Genomic DNA, 17,453 nt, shown 5'->3' on the forward strand with positions numbered 1-17,453 from the left:
GACACTTGAGGAGCCCTGCTGGCTGTGTCAGATCACACCATCGCCACTTCAGTGGGTCCTGCCCACCCCCGGGGGAGGGCTGGGAGCACCTCTTCGTGCACTTTTCTGGCAGTCTGGTCTGCTCCTCTGTTGGGGCGGGGGGAGGCTGTGTTTGGGGAAGGTGTCTCTGTCTCTGGGAGGTGGTGGGGATCCGCTGGCAGGTGGAGTAAAGTCCAGCTCTGTCCCTGTCAAAGGCCAGCCCTGGGGAGGACGGCTAGAGGCTAATGGGGTGGGAGCAACTCATGTCCCCTTTATTCAGGAATCTGGGAAGAGCTGGAATTCAGAGTGCCACTGCGCATGGGTTCACAAGCTGGCTTCCTCACCCGGACTATCTCAATCGTCATGTCTGGCTCATCCCCAGGATTCCTGCAGCTGGTGAAAATCTGTTTTCTAGAAGAGGTTTAATTAATGCCTGCAGTTTGTGAGTGAGAAAGGGAGGGAGGAAAAGAGAGAGCGAACTTGCTCTCTGGAGGGGGGTAGGGAAAAGGGTGACAGAATAGCCAAGGTCCTGGAAGTTCCCAGAGGTGGACTTCAGCCCTGGGATGAGGTTCTTGGTTGGCGGATAAATGGGGACCTGCATTCTGGTGGAGAGGTTCCTATTAGAAGCAGAGTCACTGCGATAGGAAAAATGGCCCCACAGTTACCTGAAATGACGTGTGCTGGGCCCACTGTTCTGCTTCCTTGAAGACCTTGAAAGCCAGGTGAGGGCTGGATGAGGTGAGATGGGAGGGCCCTGAGCCATATGAAGTTTTGCATGAGGGTTGTGCCCCTTGGCAAGTGGTGACTTGAGCGATGACCTCAATCTAGGGTCTGGTCTGGGAAGCCAGCTCCCACCAGAGATGCTAAGGGGATCGTGCAGGGGAGTGGCCAAAAGAGAGGCAGCTGGGAGGGTCTTTGCACCTGCACTTAGAAGGCGAAGAAGAGGCAACAGCTGCCTTCTAGTAAGGGTGGGCCTTTTGGCAGAAGCAGCCTCCTGGGGACTCTTAAACCTGCTGGACAGCCTTGTAGGCGGAGGAAGTCCCTCAACCTGGAGCTCCTGTGGGGCAGCCATGGGGGGCACCTGTGAGCTGGGAATGACCTGTGGGGTCTACTCTGAGTCCAAAAGGCAGGAGGGCCGGGGTGAGCTAATTGAGCCACATCCAACACAGTCAGTAGCCTCCCCCACTACCCGCCCCAGGACCAGAAAGTGGCTCTGAATCTTCTTGGGCCTTGCTTGGGGAAGCCACTGGCTTTGGCAAAGGAATAGGGCCATCAGTAATCAAGAGAGGAGCCCGTAACCAAGAGAGGAAGCCATCACAGGAGCATGCAGGATGCTAATGATGGGAAAGGCACTGCAAAAGAACTTAGAGGAGTCTTGTAGGGTAGTTCCTGCATCCAGGAGGCAGCCCTCACCCATATCCTCTAGGCTGCCTCCTGGCTGCAAAAACTACTCCACGAAGAGTATCTGATTCATCCCTGAATCCCTGTTCCTCCCTCCTTCCTTCTCCCCCAGGCCCATCCTCCTCCACCGCACACACCATTTGAGCCACCTCTGGGCTGGTACTAGGGTAGGAGAGAGTTGGGGCAACTCAAATAGCTACTGGTAGCAACTTAGGAACTTAAAAATGCTGTGCATATTTGCACACTCACTTCCCCAAATTATTCGTTCATGTTTCTGTATTATGACGCATCCTTTTTTCATTTGCTTACCACTCTCTCTGCCTCTGTATAACCGACTTCCTTAGAGAGAGCCGTCATCAATAGCTCAGAAACCAGAGCTTTAAAGAACAGACTAAGGTGAAAATTCTTGCACCCGGTTTTGACACCGCCTCCCCTCCTCTCCTCTCCACTCCTGTTTGTGGTTAAGGTCATCATTTACACCAAATTTACAAATAGTTTGAATACTATTTGTCCTACCCCTCAATTATATGGAGACGTGTGTCTTTCCAGCTAACAAAAACCACGGCTTACTTTCCTGGACCCACCTCATTCTTGGCTCTGATGCCAAACTTCAGGGCTTCAGAGAGAGCAGTATCATTTTGAGCTTTTTAATTAAAAAGCAAAATGAAGCTCTCGCTTGCTAATTGTTGTCAGCTGCTCACATAGACGCTGAAGTTAGAAAAAGACCTTTACTACCTTATTAACTATGCTTCTAAGATGAAAGAAGCAGTTGGATTAAGGTAGAGAAAAGTTATTAAAGTTGTAGTAGAAATGTCTGAAAGCTCAGAGTGGGACTCAGTCTTAGAAAAGTAAACTAAACTTTTTTTTTTTTTTTTGTCTTTTTGCCATTTCTTGGGCTGCTCCCATGGCACATGGAGGTTCCCAGACTAGGGGTCCAATCGGAGCTACAGCTGCCGGCCTACGCCAGAGCCACAGCAACAATGGATCCAAGCCACATCTGCAACCTGCACCACAGCTCACAGCAATGCCGGATCCTTAACCCACTGAGCAAGGCCAGGGATCAACCTGCAACCTCATGGTTCCTAGTCGGATTCGTTAACCACTGGGCCACCACGGGAACTCCAAAATAAACTAAGCTTTAAACCTTGTTACTAAAACCTGGAGAGATATAAATAGGAACTTCCATGGAAGTATCCCCAAGTATTGAATTTTGACAGGTATAGACTGATGAGCATAGAAATTTTGATCTGTCACATTATTGAACTCTATTATCATATATTATGCTTATTTAGTAACTTATTTAAATAGGTGACTGTGTCCATGGTCTTGTTCAATCCTCCAGGCAAGTCTGGGATCTTCTTAGACCACAGGGTGTTTAAAAAGCTTCCCCTAGGAGTTCCTGTGTGGCTTAGCTGGTTAAGGATCCACCGTTGTCACTGCAGTGGTTCAGATTGCTGCTGTGGCATGGGTTGGTTTGATCCCTGGCCTGGAAACTTATGCATGCTGGAAGTGCAGCCAAAAAAAAAAAAAAAAGCTTCCCCTAGAATTCAGATCTCTTGAAGAAAGAAATATTCTGTTCCTAGATCTTCTTGCTATAGTTGCTTGATAACTCAATGTGGTTACACACTTACCTGAAAAATTATAGGTAGTCTCTTGCTTAGGAGTAAAAATATGTATTAGTTTTCTTTAAATTGTTCTGCAGGGGTTCCCTTGTGGCACAGTGGGTTAAGGATCCGTCATTTGTCACTGCAGTGACTTGGGTCGCTGTTGTGGCATAGGTTCAGTCCCTGGCCTGGGAACTTCCTCATGCTGTGGGTGTGGCAAAAATAAATAAAATGTTCTGCAAGTCAAACAAGAACAGTACCACCAGAAATCTCCTGGAAGAATTTCTTAGGATTTTGTCTGAGGTTCTCTGTTGATGATTTTCTAGAACAAAATTTCTTGAAGGTGTGTATTCAGCACAGTGCGGTGGTTAAGAGTGTAGACTCTGAAGCCAGACTAGCTTTGCATCCTGGGTCTGTCATGATTAGCCTTGTACCCTTGGAGAAATCGCTTAACCTCCCTATGCCTCAGTTTCCTTTTTTTTATAAAACCGAAGTGATGATAATAATACCTACTGTGTGGTATTGCTGTGAAGCTGAAATGAGATCATACATGACAAGGACTTAGAACAGGGCCTAGGCCCATAGTACATGCTTAAATGTTTGCTATTTTTTTACTATTTATTCAATCCTTATCTTATTTATTCAAAAATATTTTTGGTACCAATCAACTGCACTGAGATGATGGCTGTAGGATCATAGCCTCTGTCCTCACGGTAAAGGCCATGAGTGATGGTGCGGGCATTTCCCAGGCATTCATCCTGGCTCTTGGGCACCTGTTGTGGCTAAGCAAAGCCAGGGTGTGGCCTATAAAGGGTTGACCATGGAGCGGGGAGGGGCAGCAACTGATCTACAGCTGGTTCACACTGGTGACCTGGCCTTGCCAGGTGTTGAAGACAGGCAGTCATTGGACTGGTGGTCTGAGTCTGACCCATGCTGGTGGTTCACGTTTTAACTCACTCTCAGCCTCAGGTTGTTAGTGGGAAGCATGATTAGAGACCGTAAAGTCAGTATTTATTCACCTGGGTTGCCAGCACTGTTCTTGGTCTTAGTTGACAGCCCCAGATGCCCTGACCACTGTTTTTGACTGGCTCTCCAGCAGCCCCGGAAACCCATGATCCCAGCAGAAACCCAGTTCTTGGAGTGAGGAATGGCACAGCTGCTCCTGGGGCCATAGGGGAATAGCCTGAGGCAGAAGGTCAGACAGCTGCTAAAAAACAAAATCCAACCAGTAAATGTGAAGACCTAATTGGCTTTTATCCAATGATTCGTGAATTGGGTAGCCTCCCATCTAGTAAATAGGACACTCTGAGGGATTGTGCAAAGTCGGATTTTTTGTTTTTGTTTTTGGGTTTTTTTTTTTTTTCTTTTTAGGGCCGTACCCACGGCATATGAAGGTTCTCAGGTTCCCAGGCTAGGGGTCAAGTCAGAGCTACAGCTGCTGGCCTACACCACAGCTCATGGCAACACCAGATCTTCACCCACTGAGCAAGGCTAGGGATCGAACCCACAACCTTATGGCTCCTAGTTGGATTCATTTTCGCTGCACCACAAAGGGAACTACTTAAGTCGGTTTTTATAAGTAGAAGGAGGGAGGGCCAAGGAGGCTATCAGCAAAAGAAAATCACAGGTTGTTTCTGGCCCTGTCACCTTCTGGGTGAAGGGTGAGGGTCTGTATGTAGTTTACCTCTACTTCCTTTGGGAGAATGGTATAGATAAAACCTGTGAGACACATTACCTCATTGATGCTGGCCAGAAAATTCCAGACTGGCCCATTAAGATTGCATTTCTGGGGAAGGTTGAAACTGCACTTAGGTCAGGTGTTAAATCTGGGTTTGGAATCATGGGTTTTAGCACAAGTGATGCCATTTGGGGCCTGTGGTTTTCTCCTTAATGCTACCATGAGTCCTGTGTCTGCCATAGCTGGAACCTTCTTGATCTGAAGGTCTCTGGGAAGCTATTGACGGACTTGGGTTTGATGACTGGTCCTGGAAAGGGAGGTCCTTCCTCCTCGGACCCCACTCTCCTTTGCTCCATGCATCCTGCAAAGACACTCCAGCATGGCAGCCCGCCCAGCCAGCCTTTGCCATCTTGTGATGTCTTCCAGCGATGGGCTGGGGATTCGAGCAGTTTAGGATTGCTGCTTCAGAACTTGCTTGTGTCTCTGTCCTCTGTGATCAGCACATGCTCTGTCTACACTGGAGTTCTTTTCACTCATGAGTCAGCGGTCAGACTGGAAACCTGAGAATCAATTCTCTGAGTGAGGAGTCTGCTTATTTTATTCATTTTAAAATGTCTGGAACTTAAAGTCAATGAGGCTTTGTCTTTTTTCCTTAAAATACTTCCCCCATACTTGGAAGGAAAGAAATGGCAAATAATGCCATTCATTTTTGCTTTTTGAAAATTTTTTTTAATTTTTAATTTAAAAATTTTTATTATTTATTTATTTGATGGCCACATCCTTGGCATATGGAAATTCCCAGGCCAGGGACTGAATCTGAGCCACAGCTGCAACCTGTGCCACAGTTGCAGTATGCTGGATCCTTTAATCCACTGTGCCAGGCCAGGAATTGAACCTGCATCTTGAGCCAAGGCAGTCAGATTTTTAACCCACTGTGCCAGGGTGGAAGCTCCCTGTTTTTCGGGGTTTTTTTAAGCCATTTATTGTATGAAGGCAGCATTGAGTTAAGAGAAGGAAAACCTCTCCTCTAGTTTCCAAAATGGTTCCCCAGCTGCTCAGACTTCTTTGACTTGGTTGCCTTTTGATTTCCCAAATGGGGTTGAGTTTTGTGACCCATTTGTCTCCATCACAGTTCTTAATGGAAACACAGACCTGAGAATTGAAGCTTGGACATTTATGGTTGAAGGTCATGGCACAGACATTTGATTTCTTTGGCTCTGTCTTCAAGGTGAAAAATTACTGTGTCTTTGAGAAAGAAAGTATATTTTAGGAGATTTTAACGTCAGCGGTCAGGAGGATCTAAGCCAGCCTGCCTCATCCTTGGTTCAGAGAATTTCCAGCATTTCTAAGCTAGCGGCATTTGATAATTTTTTATATTCTTCTCCTGCACATCCTGCTCTAATGACTGTTGATTATCTTGAAACAGCTGCATTCATTGGTGGTGTTTAGCGACCCAACATTGCAGTTAAGTAATTGCCTCTGGCTTGGCTGATCATAGCACATTCTCGTTACTTGCTTTTTAGCTTGAGGGCTGTTTGCTCTGTGTGCTCAGCTCCAAAAAGGGATTTGGGAACTCCTTGCCTCAGTGTCCACCCACCACCCACTATTCACACCACTCCACCCTCCATCATCATGTGAAACCGCAGCATCAGTTCCCACTGCATTCAGAAGTCTGCTCAGAGGCCTCTCTCCCCAGCTTGACTGGGAGCTTATAGACGGAAGGGGCTATAACCAGCTCATCTCTGCATCTTCAGCCTTTAGCACAAGAATTCAGGAAATAGGTCTCAATAAAGGTTAGGTGAATGAATGAATGAATGGCTACAAAGCAGTTAGGATTGGGTTTGGCTGCAAAGTAAGAGAAACCCCTACCTTAGTGGCTTAAGTAAATAGCGGTTTATTTTTCTTATGTAACAAGACGTTTGAAGGTAGGTGGTTGTTGGCAGTGGTTTCAATAGCTGATGTCTGTCTGGACAGACACTCTGTTATTTTCCTTGCCCTTTCCTTATGATGGCAAAATGGTTCCTGCAGGAAGGAGGCACCAGCCATATTAATACCTTTTATCAGCAAAGCAGAGATTTTCCCCAAAACATCCAGCAGACCTCTGCTGACATTTCATGGCCAGAACTGTGTCACATGACCACTCCCAGTTAAAAGGGCCATATGAATATTGAACAAGGCTTATAAGATTTAGGCAGGATCATTGCTGATATAAGCAAACCAAATAGAGTTGACTCGTCAATGACAGGCGTTTGGGGCACTGAGCACCCCCCAGTGAAAAATCTGCATATAACTTCATTATTTTTATTATTTTGGCCACACCCTCAGCACGTGGAAGTTCTTGGGCCAGAGATTGAGCCTGTGCCACAGCTGTAACCAGAGATACCGCAGTCCTTAACCACAATACCAGGTCCTTAACCACTGAGCCACAAGGGAATTCCTGCATATAACTTTATAGATGCCCCTCCATATTCACAGTTCCACATTTGCAGGTTCAACCAACCTCAGCGCGTATAGTACTGTATTTACTATAGAAAAAAATTTGCCTGTGTGTGGACCCATGTTATTCAAGGGTCAGCTGTTCATTTAATGACTCAGATTTGATGGACATTTACTTTCTGCTTACATGAAGTCTAAAGTGGCTGCTCCTGATAAGAGAAGAGGTGGGAGGGGCTCTTTTCCAAAAGGTGATTAAGGGACCTGGGCTCTTAAGGTTGCCATGCCAGTTTGCTTCAATCAGTGGGAAAGGAAGGAGCATGGGGGATGGTATATAGGAGTGATATTATGGACCAGGCTTGGAAATGGAGAATTACTTCCACTGGCATTCCATTGGCCAGGGCCCAGTCACATGGCCACACCTCCTGCAAGGGATGCTGGGAAATGTGGTCCAGCCCTGTGCCTAAGACGAAGAGGAGATGGGTTTCCCGGTGAGCTGGCAGTCTCTGCCACATTGCCCGCCACCCCAGAATTTTGTTAGCAAGGAAGGAATGAATATGGGGGCGGCAACTTGGAAGGAAATGCTGTACTCAGAAAGCTCCAGGCAAATATAACCTTTATTCCCAGATCATCCATCTTAAATGCTGGCTTCTGTTCCTTTGGGAACTGGGCCAGCAGGACAGTGCAAAGTCCTCATTATCCCACTTGCTTGACCCAGGCCATGTTCTTACCAGCTTTGAGGGAGTGAGTCTTAGTGGCTCTCCCTCAGCAGGTGGAAGCTACCCCAGAAGAAATGGCCTTCAGCCTCCTTAAGACCAGAGTTGTCTCTGAGAACAGCCAGCCTTTGAGAGCTCCTTGCTCATGAGCCTTTCAAGAACCCCCACTCACCCTGCCTTCCAACATTTCTCTTCCTCTCTAGCCCCCACCCCAGCCCACACCCAGAGGGGAGGAGAAGCTGCGGCGTAGTCCACCCTTCTGCGTCCTACTTGAACCCACTGAGAAGTATTTTCCCACCATGTCCTGCTATTTTTTCTCAGTAAACATTGGTGAATCATTCATTGATCCCTTGGGCTTCAGTGCTTTGTTCTTGTTCCCTTTGTTGTAGGTTTCAGTGACAGGTGCCTCTCCATCCACAGCATCCTTTCTGGGGTGTCCTTCTTTCTTCCCTCCTTCTCTTTCTTCTTCCCAAACACACCTAAAGGGTATCTGCTGCTGACTCAGCTCTGCATCCTCCCCAGCCCTGGGGGAGGTAGGCCAGGAAGCTGATGTGAGCCTGTGCTGCTGAAGAGTGCTAATGGGAGGGCTGTAGTTACCCAATATGGGGGGGACCTCACCCAGCTGTGGAATTAGGGAAGGCTTCTGGGAGGAGGTGGCATTTGAGCTGAGTTTAAGGATGAACAAAGGTTAACACAGTCAAGAAGGCATCTGGGCCAAGAGTGTGAAATGGCACAGATGCTGAGTTGGAAGAAGGGGCCCTTGGGGTTCGGGGAGCAGCAAGGGAGTCCAGTGTGCTGAAGTTGGGGTGGGACTGTGTGGTCATTCATTCATTTAACGCTGCTGTGCTCCAGGCCCTGAGGTTAGAGCAATGGACAAGCCAGAGAAAGTCCCAGCCCCAAGGGAGCTTGAGGTCTGGACCCTGAAAGGGGGTGAGGCTGCAGAGGAGGGTGGGCTAGAACCTGTGGAGGGCCTGGCTGCTGTCCCAGACTCTGTCCGAAGGGTTTGCTGTAGGAGACCGAGTAGGATGTGAGCCCCCTTGCCTGTGCCATCACCTCTGGTGCTCCGTCTCTCTGTCTCCAACTCTCATCTGGTCCTTTGCCCAGGCGTTACTCAGGCTATAAAAATAGAGGCTGGCACCATAACACCAGCGTGTAGTTGGTGAGGGAAGCGGAAACCGTCAAGGTATGAATGTGTCAGCTAGATTTTTGGTGGAGCACTTTCTTGGAGCCTCAAGGATAAGGTTCTAATATTTGCTTACAATTTTTTTTTTTTGCTTCCTTTCAACTCCTACCAAAACTTCTGGCCCCTTGGCTCAGAACAAATACGTCCTGGTTGTGCCTTGAGCACATTGAAAGGAACTTTTAACGCTGAAATTCACCAAGTGAGGGCTGGCCTTGCCCTGAGTAGGCGTGATTGGAGGGCCTGGGTCATCGCCGTGGGGCAGCCCATCTGGGGTTCACGTCCAGGGGAGGACTGTGGTCAACACTGCCTGAGAAGGGACCAGCTCTCTGAAGCCTGAAAAGTTTTACTCATCTCCCCAAGGAAATGAGGGTTGAGTCAGGGTTTGGAAGAGCTGTCAGCTGCCTTCATTGTGATGAATGGCCCCAAGGGTGGTTTCCTTCTTTCTCCCTTCCCAGCCTTGTTTATTAAGCTGGAATTGACAGTGCTGGGGGCGGGGTGCAGCGAGAGGAACCTTCATGCTAGTCTAAGCCTACTGCTGAAGGTAGGGCATTTGTTTCCAGGCAGGAGATCCCACTCTGAGGGCCAGTCCTGCGGTGTTTGTTGGGTACCAGTTTGGTGCCAAGTGCTGTAGGGAAAGTGCATAGCAACACAACGAGGAGGAGAAGGATTATTACAACCTGTGATACTGTGATTTAGAGTAAGAAATACTTTTGTTCTTTGTCACTGTTTCTGGCACAGAGCTCCCCAAACCCTTGAAATTTCCTAGAGGAGACCGGAAAGGTGTCTTTTATTATGTTAATGAGGTGAGCTTTGGCAAGCCCCCAGGTACTCTCCGGAAGGGGTCTGGTTGCCTGGAGAGCCAACCTTGTGTTTGGAGGATTGGAACTTACAGCCCCACCCCTGACCTCTGAGGAGGAGTGGGGGGGCTGAGGGCTGTATCTGTTGCCAGTGGCTAATGACATAATCAGTTATCCCTCTGTAATGATGTCTCCGTAAAAACCAGAGTTTTTTGGTTTCCCTTGTGGCACAGAGGAATTGAATCCAACCGGGCACCAGGAGGTTGCAGGTTCGATCCCTGGCCTCACTCAGTGGGTTAAGGACCTGGCATTGGTGTGGCTGTGGTGTAGGCCAGCAGCTGTAGCTCCGATTTGACCCCTAGCCTGGGAACCTCCATATGCCGCCAGTGTGGCCCTAAAGAGCAAAAAACAAAACAAAACAAAAACAAAACAAATACCCACAAAACAAAAAACAAACTGAAAGGACAGGGTTAGGGGAGCTTCTAGGCTGTTGAACACACGGAGGTATAGGGAGAGTGGTGCTCTGAGGGAGAATGTGAAAGCTATGGGCCCCTTCCCACATGCCTTGCCAATGCATGTTTTCCATCTGGCTGTTCCTGAGTCTATCCTTTTATAATATACTGGTCATCTAGTAAGTAAAATGTTTCTCTGAGTTCTGAGAGCCACTCTAGCAAATTAATTGAACCCAAAGAATTCGGGGGGGTAGGGGGCGACGGCATTGGAACCACCAAGCTATAGCTAGTTCAAAGCATGGGTGACAACCTGGGTTTGCAATTGGATTTTGCAATTTGCAAGTGATAATGAGACAGTGTTGTGCAATTAAGCCCTTAACCTGTGAGATCTGAGGCCATTTCCAGTAGATAGTGTCAGAATTGAGTGGAATGGTAGGACGCCCAGCTGGTGTTTGAGAATAGCTTGGTGCTGTGGGGAAGAAAACCCCATATACATTGGAATTAGATGTAGAATTATTACTACCCTGAGTGCTTTCCAGGAAATATCTAATTCCTTCCACAACCTCAGGAGTTGGGTAGGTTAGATTCCACTAGAATCTAAGTACCACAAGAGTAGTAATTTTGAACTGATTCGGTCACTACTGCTCCCCAGTTTCTGTGACTATACCTGGCACATAGCAGATGCTGGGTAAATATCGAGTGAATAATCGAATCACCATTTACAGGTGAGGAAACTACAGCTCCGAGAGGTAAAGCAACTTGCCTGAGGGGCCACAGCTGATCAGTGGCCTGGATCTCGGTTCCAGGGAGGTACTATGAGCTGCGGTTTGGGGTTCCCAGCCCTGTTGCCCTTGGAATATGGGTTATTTCTAGGATAGCATTGACCAAATGCAGCACAGCCATGATGAAACCTTGGGTTGATTAACAACAAGCTCAAGGCCCAGAATGTTTTCTGTGTTCTTGCTGTAACTCAAGGATGGAATGAATATGCAGGAGTGTACCCACCCACAGAGAGTGACATTGCTATAATGCCACCTTCATCCTGTTATGCAAGCGTTCAGAAACTTTCTGTGGCTCTCTACTCCTTTGGGAACCTAGGGAACCTAGTCTGGTCCCAATCATTCTCCACCCTGTTCACTGATAAGTCCCAGCATAAAGCAGTTCAGCAGTTCAGGGAGGGCTGGGCTTGGCCCTTTGCACACATCATTGATCCTCCTCCAAATGCCCGCTCACATCAGGCGTGCCCACTGACCAACGCCCTGCCATTTGAGTTTTACCCCAGTTTCTGCCTCTCTGCTGAAGTCTTCTTTGACCATTCTAGCACAAGCCAGCCCCCGCTCCCTCGCCAACTTCCTGAGGCCCAGTCTGTCTATAGAGTTGTGTTTCCTAACAGTGTCCCTAGAACCCTGACTTCTGCAATACGTTGGGGCTCTAATTGAGTAGGGCATGAGGCCCCTTCTACCAAACACTCCTTTTATTTTTTTTGTTTTTGTTTTTTTTTTTTCACCAGGGCCTCACCCTTGGCATATGGAGGTTCCCAGGATAGGGGCTGAATCAGAGCTGTAGCTGCCAGCCTACGCTACAGCCACAGCAACGCCAGATCCAAGCCATGACTGCAACCTTCACCACAGCTCATGGCAATGCCGGATCCTTAACCCACTGAGTGAGGTCAGGGATGGAACCCGAGACCTCATGTTTCCTAGTGGAATTTGTTTCTGCTGCGCAGCGATGGGAACTCCTCCTTTTGTTTTTCTTAAACTTCAAGTTTCATGTTGCACTGAGCTTTGAAAGGGGACACGCTTTCAAAACCACTAGTCTCTATAATTTATCATGTACCTCCCCTTGTGACTTCTTGCTTAACTACATTATTTAAAAATAATTTAGATAAATTTTGCAGCTTTCTTTTTTCTGATTTTAAAAGGAAGACATGTTTACTTAAGAAACTTTGGAAAATGCAGAAAATTATAAATGAGAAAAGAAATCTTCTAGGATCCCACCACTTGCTTAAAGAGTTGTAAGCCAGTCTTCTCTCTTGCAATTTGTTTGTTTTAAGGAAAATCAAGATTGCTTGTAATCCCAACTATAAACACTTGTAATATTAAGGACATAGTTTCTCTTTCCAGTGTTTTTAAAAAATTGTTATTTGTATTCATTAAAAAAAATAGTAATAGGCTCAGAGTTCCCTGGTGGCTCAATGGGTAAAGGGCCTGGCATTGTCACTGCTGTGGCGCAGGTTTGATCCCTGGCCTGGGGACTTCTGCATGCTGTGGGCTTGGCCAAAAAAAAAAACCGCCCCCCCCCCAAAAAAAGTTAATAGGTTCAAAATTCTGAAGAGTAAACAATAAAAATCCCACTCCTATCCCTGTTTCAAACCACTCAGTCCAGTTGGTAACATATTTTCTTTGTGACATAATTGAGTTAAAACAGTACATGCTGTATTATAGCGTTTCATTTTGATTTAGCGACATAACATTTTCTTCTATCAGTAGGAAATTTTTAAAATTTGTACACAATGTGATGTAAAAAGTAAGCATTAAATATGTCAGTAAATCCTGAAAAGTCCACAGCAGACTATGGAGTTCCCTAGTGGTACAGTGGATTAAGGATCTGGCATTGTCTCTGCTGTGGATTCTGTCACTGCTATGGCAAGGGTTTGATCCTTGGCCCGAGAATTTCTGCATGGTTTCGGGCCTGGCCAAAACAAAACCAAAAAAAATGTCCATCCTGTTGATGGGGGTGGGGGGAGGAGGCTGTCTCCTTCCAGACCTTTTTCTGTAAGTTTACATGTTGTCTTAAAATTTCCATATGTATGTGGAGATATGCAAATACACTTTTTATCTATATGACATTCTCCTGTATCAGCTGCTGTAGGCACTCTCTCTCATCTAGTTTTCTCTGGGTGTTGTCTTCTGGACATCTGTCCATGTCCACACCTAAATCCACCTTTCTTTTAAGGCTCTTCCTTACAATGTTCCATTGTAATTTTCCAGCCATTCCTGTACAGGTGAATGTTTTGGTGTTTTCACGTTTTTAGAGCTGTCCCTATCGCTGCTTTGTACACGTGAGTGAGCAGTCTGGGACACGAGATACCCAGAATGTGATTCTTGGGGCAAAGGATATGTGTGTTTATTATTTTAATAAGACCACTGGTTCTCCACAAATTCCATTCCAGTTAACCCTCTCACCAACGGTATGTGAAAGAACTCATCCCTATCAAGATTAGCATTCACCGGAAATGAATGATCTGCTATTTTTTTTGTCCATCTGAAGGGTGAGAAATGCCATATCATTTAAAAAATTTGTATTTCTTGCCATCATATATCTATATACATTTTTAAAAATTGGAGTGGTACAGTATATGATTCTGTATGCTTTTTTTTTTCTTTTTCACATTAAGTCACGTTAAAATTTTCACCTTTTCTTTTCCTGGTCATTGCATTGTTTTCAAAAGCTCAGTTGTTCGGGGGTGAACTCTTGCGGATCACCCAGAGTTTATTTCTGGCCTTCATCTCCAAAGACCCTGGGAATGACAAAGAAGAGAAATGAAACTCTCTGCAGAGAATTGACACAGGGTCTGTCCAGTAAATAGGAACCAAACTGAAATCTGAATTAGATGTTTGCTTGGGGGTTCACTCCATAGGTATTTGGCAGAAGAATCACACAAACTCTTGTTCAATGTAGATTATAACTATCATATGTCACATATAAAGAAGCTTCACCAGTTTCAGATGTCCCATTGTGAAGAGTGCCCAGCTTTGTTTGTTGTTGTTTGGCTGGAGGGATTATGATGCTTCCAGAGCATTCAACAGCTGTGAAAACATCCAGGAGGCAGTGTGGTGTGATGGGAATATAGCACTGAACTGGCCAGGTGGAGAGCTGGCTCCAGACTCTGGCTCTCCCCACCCACATCCCCGATTGCTGTATAACCCTGGAGAAGACACCCAACCTCTGGGGTTCCCTGGGGTCTGTGCAGTGAGGATGACCAGCGTGTGAGTGTATTTGGAAAGCCTGGGGAAGAGTGGGCTAGTCGTTAGAGGCTAATTCTAGCTTTTTTTTGTCCTTTTGCTTTTTCTAGGGCCGCTTCCCGTGACATATGGAGGTTCCCAGGCTAGGCGTCTAATCAGAGCCGTAGCCACTGGCCCATGCCAGAGCCACAGCAACGCGGGATCCGAGCCAAGTCTGTGACCTACACCACAGCTCACAGCAACGCCGAATCCTTAACCCACTGAGCAAGGCCAGGGATCGAACCTGCAACCTCATGTTCCTACTCGGATTCGTTAACAACTGCTCCACGACGGGAACTCCTCTAGCTTAATATTAATGAAAATTCCAAGAATTAGCACTTTCTAGTACTTGGATTGGCTGTTGTGGTGTTACAAAAAAATTAATATTTAGTCTTTGTCCCAGGTTCCTGGCACAGAGCTCCTAAAACCCTTGGGATCTCCAGAGTGCAGTGTCTTTTATATGCTAATGAGATGACAGGTAGCTGGTGGGATGTGGAGCTGAGGTGCAGGGGGATAGGGAGATGAGGGTGCGTGCTACATAGCTTCGGGATGGGGGCTTGTGCCAAAAAGACTAAGACTTGATTAGAGTTGTAATGATCAGCCCAACTCCAGGTAGGGGAGAGAAGAAAGCTGCAGGTTGAATTCAGTCAGCCATCAGTGGCCAGTGATATAATCAATCTTGCCTACGTAAAGCCTCTATAAAAAACTCTAGGGAGTTCCTGTCATGGCTCAGCAGTAACAAACTGGACTATTATCCATGAGGACGCAAGTTCAATCCCTGGCCTTTCTCAGCAGGTTAAGGATCCAGTGCTGACCTGAGCTGTGGTATAGGTTGCAGACACAGCTCGGATCTGGCATTGCTGTGGTGGTGGCGTAGGCTGGCAGCTGCAGCTCTGATTTGACCCCTAGCCTGGAAACTTACATATGCCACAGGTGCAGCCCTAAAAAGACAAAAAACAAAAACCCTCTAAGCAATGTGGTGTAGGGAGCTTCCAGGTTGGTGAACACAGAGGTGTGAATAGGCATTGGTAATGCTGAACATCTTTTCATGTACCTCTTGGCCATTTGAGTGTTTTCTTTGGAAAAATGTTCGGGTCCTCTGCCCCTTTTAAAATCAGATTTTTTTTTTGCTGTGGAGCTGTATGAGTTCTTCACATATAGTTTAGATATTAATCCCTTCTTTGATATGTGATTTGCAAATATTTTATCTCACGCCATAGATTGCCTTTTCATTTTGTTTTTGATCGCTGTGCAGAAGCTTTCCAGTTTGATATAGTCCCACTTGCTTCTTTTTGCTTTTGTTGCCTTTGCTTATGGTGTCCAAATCCAGAAAATCATTGCCGAGGAGCTTACCCACCATCTTTTCTTCTAGGAGTTTTGTCGTTTCAGGTCTTACATTTAAGTCTTTAATCCATTTTGAGTCAATTTTTGTGTTTGGTATGAGATAGGGATCCAGTTCCATTCTTTTGCATGTGCCTGTACAGTTTTCTAATGCCATTTATTGAAGAGGCTACCCTTTCCCCATTGTATATTCCTGGCTGTTTTGTTGTGAATTAATTAACTATATATGCGTGTGTTTATTTCTGGGTTCTCTGTTCTGTGCCATTAATCTCTAGATCTGTGTTTATGCCAATAGCATACTTTTTGGATGACTATAGTTTTATAATACAGCTTGAAATCAGGCAGTGTGATGCCGCCAGCTTTGTTCTTTCTCAGTATTGCTTTGGCTATTTGGGGTCTTTTGTGGATCCTTACAAATTTTAGGATTTTTTTCTTTTGGCTGCTCCCATGGCATGCAGAAGTTTCCAGGCCAAAGACTGAACCCCTGCCACAGTTGTAACCAGGGCCATAGCAGTGACAACACTGGATCCTTAACCTGCTGATCCATGAGAGAACTCCTAGGGTTGTTTTTCTATTTCTATGGAAAAATGCCATTGGAATTTTGATAGAATGTGTAGATTGCTTTGGGAGTTATGGACATATTAACAATATTAATTCTTCTGATCCATGAACATAGAATATCTTTCCATTTATTTTGTCTTTACTTGGCAAAGACACATGGAGGTTCCCAGGCTAGGGGTTGAATCAGAGCTATAGCCACTGGCCTACACCAGAGCCACAGCAACGTGGGATCCGAGCCACATCTGTGACCTGCATCACAGCTCATGGCAATGCTGGATCCTTAACCCACTAAGCAAGGCCAGGGGTGGAACCCACGTCTTCATGGATGCTAGTCGGGTTCACTAACCACTGAGCCGCAACAGAAACTCCGAAAGGCAACTGATTTTTGTGTATCGATTTTGTACTGCAACTTTACTGAAATCCTTTGTTAATTCTAACAGTTTTTTGAGGAGTCCTTAGGGTTTTCTATGTATAATGTGTCATCTGGAAATAGAGACTTAGTCCATTCTTGTTTTATTTATTTATTTTTTTAGGGTTGAACCTGCGGCATATGGAAGTTCCCAGGCTAGGGGTCAAATCAAATCTGTAGCCACCAGCCTACACCACAGCCACAGCAACGTGGGATCTGAGCCATGTCTGCAACCTCCACCACAGCTCGCGGCAATGCCAGATCCTTAAGCCACTGGGCAAGGCCAGGGATCAAACCTGCTTCCTCATGGATATTAGTTGGGTTCATAACCTGCTGAGCCACAACAGGAACTCCACTTACTCCATTCTGATTTGGATGCCTTTTAATTGTTAACCTTACCTAATTGCTTTGGCTAGGACTTCTAGTACTGTGTTGAATAGAAGTGGTGGAAGTGGGCATCCTTGTCTTGTTTCTGGTCTTAGAGGGAATGATTTTAGCTTTTCACCATTGTGAATAGGAGTACCATTGACTTTGAGGCTTGTGTTTCATTCCAATTTTAATCTAAGCTGAATCAGTTTAAATGCAGTTTATTACAGCGTTATTCCCTATTTTGTTGGAAGGGAGCTGGGATTAAACTGCAATTCAGATTCCTTCCAAGCTAAATGTCTGTGAGTCTGTGTGACTATGTTCTTAGCTCTGTTTTTGCTCTACTTGTCCCTTAATACATGCAAAGGAACCAAAAAAAGTTTTGAGAGCTTCTCAAAACATCCGAATCAGAGAATCTTTGGATCTCAGCATGTGGATGCTCCTACATGTCAGCCCCTCCACAGCACCTCCAGCAGGTAGCTGCCCACTC

The 17,453-nt window shown here is 46.1% G+C and overlaps 1 protein-coding gene across 8 annotated transcripts in view; it reads left to right on the forward strand.

Moving 5' to 3' along the window:
• Window positions 1-17,453, forward strand: part of PXYLP1 (2-phosphoxylose phosphatase 1) — a 94,679-nt gene that overhangs the window by 22,527 nt on the left and 54,699 nt on the right. For 2 of the 8 annotated variants that reach the window (XM_021069541.2, XM_084989871.1), the window contains exon 3: window positions 299-414. The exons of 5 other annotated variants lie outside the window; for them this stretch is intronic. The gene's annotated coding sequence lies outside the window, so the exon portion shown is untranslated. Of the gene's footprint in view, window positions 1-298; window positions 461-17,453 lie in introns of all 8 variants that reach the window. One more of the 8 variants, XM_084989867.1, reaches the window with a different exon arrangement.

The sequence above is a fragment of the Sus scrofa genome, chromosome 13, assembly GCF_054392235.1.
Source record: "Sus scrofa isolate SSC_HxYL_T2T_F1_AM1 chromosome 13, Sscrofa_HxYL_maternal_Yorkshire_Landrace_v2.0, whole genome shotgun sequence".
Taxonomy (NCBI): domain Eukaryota; kingdom Metazoa; phylum Chordata; class Mammalia; order Artiodactyla; family Suidae; genus Sus; species Sus scrofa.